We start from the raw sequence: 4,592 nt of genomic DNA, 5'->3' as shown, positions 1-4,592 counted from the left end.
CAAGAAGACTGACTCTTCTTGCCGACTATGATTTGAACCATTCCTGTGACACTAGTTATATATTCCGGTGCTTCACTTCAGGTTTACTGGATCCCTTGGACCTACTTATTGACGATGAAACACAGAAATTGCATCGGAATTAAATACATTAGGCACAATACCCACTTAAGTACAAGAAGACTGACTCTTCTTACTGACTATGTTTTGAACCATTCCTGTGACACTAGTTATAGATTCTGATGCATCACTTCAGGTTTACTGTATCCCTTGGATCTTCTTATTGACGATGAAACATAGAAATTGCATCGGAATTATATTAAAAAGGCACAATGCCGACTTAAGTACAAGAAGACTGACTCTTCTTACTGACTATTTTTGAACCATTACTCTGACACTAGTTATAGTTTCCGATGCTTCACTTCAGATTTACTGTATCCCTCTGAACTTCTTATTGACGATGAAACACAGAAATTTCATCGGAATTAAATACAAAAGACACAATGCCCACTTAAGTACAAGAAAACTGACTCTTCTTACTGTCTATGTTTTGAACCATTCCTGTGACACTAGTTATGAATTCCGATGCTTCACTCCAGGTTTACTGTATCCCTTGGACCTTCTTATTGTTGATGAAACACGGAAATTGCATCGGAATTATATACAAAAGGCACAATGCTGACATAAGTACAAGAAGACTGACTCTTCTTACTGACTATGTTTTGAACCATTCCTGTGACACTAGATATAGAATCCGATGCTTCACTTCTGGTTAACTGTATCCCTCCCACCTTCTTAATAACGATGAAACACAGAAATTGCATCGGAATTAAATGCAAAAGGCACTGTGCCGAATTAAGTACAAGAAGACAGACTCTTCTTACTGTCTATGATTTGAACCATTCCTGTGACACTAGTTATAGATTCCGATGCTTCACTTCAGGTTTACTGTATCCCTCTGACCCTCTAATTGACGATGAATCACAGAAATTGCATCGGAATTAAATACAAATAGCACAATGCCGACGTAAGTACAAGAAGACTTACTCTTCTCACTGTCTATGCTTTGAACCATTCCTGTGACACTAGTTATAGATTCCGATGCTTCACTTTAGATTTACTGTATCCCTCTGACGTTCTTATTGACGATGAAACACAGAAATTGCGTCGGAAATAAATACAGAATGCACAATGCCAAATTAAGTACAAGAACACTGACTCTTCTTACTGTCTATGTTTTGAACCATTCCTATGACACTAGTAATAGATTCCGATGCTTCACTCTAGGTTTACTGTATCCCTTGGACCTTCTTATTGACGATGAAACACAGAAATTGGATCGGAATTAAATAAAATAGGCACAATGCCGACTTAAGTACAAGAAGACTGACTCATCTTACTGTGTATGTTTTGAACTATTCCTGTGACACTAGTTACAGATTCCGATGCTTCACTGCAGGTTTACTGTATCCCTTGCACCTCCTTGGTGACGATGAAACACAGAAATTGCATCGAAATTAAATACAAAAGGCACAATAGCGACATAAGTACAAGAAGACAGACTCTTCTTACTGACTATGCTTTGAACCATTCATGTGACACTAGTTATAGATTCCGGTGTTTCACTTCTGGTTTACCGTATCCCTCTGACCTTCGTATTGACGATGAAACACAGAAATTGCATCGGAATTAAATACAAAAGGCACAATGCCGACATAAGTATAAGAACACTGACTCTTCTAACTGTCTATGATTTGAACCATTCCTGTGACACTAGTTATAGATTCCGATGCTTCACTTCAGGTTTACTGTATCCCATGGACCTTCTTATTGACGACGAAACACAGCAATTGCATCGGAATTAAATAGAGAAGGCACAATGCCGACTTAAGTACAAGAAGACTGACTCTTCCTACTTTCTATGTTTTTACCATTCCTGTGACACTAGTTATAGATTCCGATGCTTCACTTCAGGTTTACTGTATCCCTCTGACCTTCATATTGACGATGAAACACAGAAATTGCAACGGAATTAAATGCAAAAGGGATAATGCCGACTTATGTACAAGAAGACTGACTCTTCTTCTGTCTATGTTTTGAACCATTCCTGTGACACTAGTTATATATTTCGATGATTCTCTTCAGGTTTACTGTATCTCTTGGACCTTCTTATTGACGATGAAACACAGAAATTGCATCGGAAGTGAATTCAAATAGCACAATGCCGACTTAAGTACAAGAAGACTGACTCTTCCTACTGACTATGTTTTGAACCATTCATGTGACACTAGTTATAGATTCCGATGCTTCACTTTAGGTTTACTGTACCCCTCTGACCTTCTTATTATCGATGAAACACAGAAATTGCATCGGAATTAAATCCAAAAGGCACAGTGCAGGATTAAGTACAGGAAGACTGACTCTTCTTACTGTCTATGATTTGAACCATTCCTGTGACCCTAGTTATAGCTTCCGATGCTTCGCTCCAGGTTTACTGTATCCCTTGGACCTTCTTATTTGCGATGAAACACAGAAATTGCATCGGAATTTAAACAAAATGCACAATGGCGACTTAAGTACAAGAAGGCTGACTCTTCTTACTGACTATGTTTTGAACCATTCCTGTGACACTAGTTATATATTCCGGTGCTTCACTTCAGGTTAACTGGATCCCTTGGACCAACTTATTGACGATGAAACACCGAAATTGCATCGGAATTAAATACAAAAGGCACAATGCCGACTTTAGTACAAGAAGACTGACTCTTCTTACTAACTATGTTTTGAACCATTCCTGTGACACTAGTTATAGATTCCGATGCTTCACTTCAGATTTACTGTATCCCTCTGACGTTCTTATTGACGATGAAACACAGAAATTGCGTCGGAATTAAATAAAAAATGCACAATGCCGAATTAAGTTCAAGAAGACTGCCTCTTCTTACTGTCTATGTTTTGAACCATTCCTGTGACACTAGTAATAGATTCCGATGCTTCACCCTAAGTTTACTGTATCCCTTGGACCTTCTTATTGACGATGAAACATAGAAATTGCATCGGAATTAAATACAAAAGGCACAATGCCGACCTAAGTACAAGAAGACTGACTCTTCTTACTGACTATGTTTTGAACCATTTCTGTGACTCTAGTTATAGATTCCGATGCTTCACTCCCAGGTTACCGTATCCCTTGGACCATCTTATTGACGATGAAACACAGAAATTGCATCGGAATTAAATACAAAAGGCACAATGCCGACTTTAGTACTTGAAGACTGACTCTTCTTACTGACTATGTTTTGAACCATTCCTGTGACACTAGTTATAGATTCCGATGCTTCACTTGAGATTTACTGTATCCCTCTGACGCTCTTATCGACGATGAAACACAGAAATTGCGTCGGAATTAAATACTAAATGCACAATAACGAAATAAGTACAAGAAGACTGACTCTGCTTACTGTCTATGATTTGAACCATTCCTGTGACACTAGTAATAGATTCCAATGCTTCACTCTAGGTTTACTGTATCCCTTGGACCTTCTCTTTGACGATGAAACACAGAAATTGCATCGGAATTAAATAAAAAACGCACAATGCCGACTTAAGTACAAGAAGACGGACTCATCTTACTGTCTATGTTTTGAACCGTTCCTGTGACGCTAGTTACAGATTCCGATGCTTCACTGCAGGTTTACTGTATCCCTTGGACCTTCTTATTGACGATGAAACACAGAAAATGCATCGGAATTAAATACAAAAGGCACAATGCCGACTAAAGTACAAGAACACTGATTTCTCTTACTCACTATGCTTTGAACCATTCCTGTGACACTAGTTATAGGTTCCGATTCTTCACTTCAGGTTTACAGTATCCCTTGGCCCTGCTTATTGACGATGAAACACAGCAAATGCATCGGAATTAAATACAAAAGGCACAATGCCGACTTAAGTACAAGAAGACTGACTTTTCCTACTGTGTATGATTTGAACCATTCCTGTGACACTAGTTTTAGACTCCGATGCTTCACTTCAGGTTTACTGTATCGCTCTTACCTTCTTATTGACGATGAAACACAGAAATTGCATCGGAATTAAATACAAAAGGCACAATGCCGACTTAAGTACAAGAAGACTGACTCTTCTCACTGTCTATGTTTGAACCATTCCTGTGACACTAGTTATAGATTCCGATGCTTCACTGCAGGTTTACTGGATCACTTGGACCTTCTTATTAACGATGAAACACAGAAAATGCATCGGAATTAAATACAAAAGGCACAATGCCGACTTAAGTACAACAAAACTGACTTTTCCTACTGTGTATGATTTGAACCATTCCTGTGACACTAGTTTTAGATTCCGATGCTTCACTTCAGGTTTACTGTATCGCTCTTACCTTCTTATTGACGATGAAACACAGACATTGCATCGGAATTAAATACAAAAGGCACAATGCCGACTTAAGTACAAGAAGACTGACTATTCTCACTATCTATGTTTGAACCATTCCTGTGACACTAGTTATAGATTCCGATGCTTCACTTCAGGTTTACTGGATGCCTTGGACCTACTTATTGACGCTGAAACACCGA

The sequence above is a fragment of the Schistocerca piceifrons genome, unplaced genomic scaffold (assembly GCF_021461385.2).
Source record: "Schistocerca piceifrons isolate TAMUIC-IGC-003096 unplaced genomic scaffold, iqSchPice1.1 HiC_scaffold_1544, whole genome shotgun sequence".
NCBI classification, from domain to species: domain Eukaryota; kingdom Metazoa; phylum Arthropoda; class Insecta; order Orthoptera; family Acrididae; genus Schistocerca; species Schistocerca piceifrons.
This window is presented reverse-complemented; position numbering follows the sequence as displayed.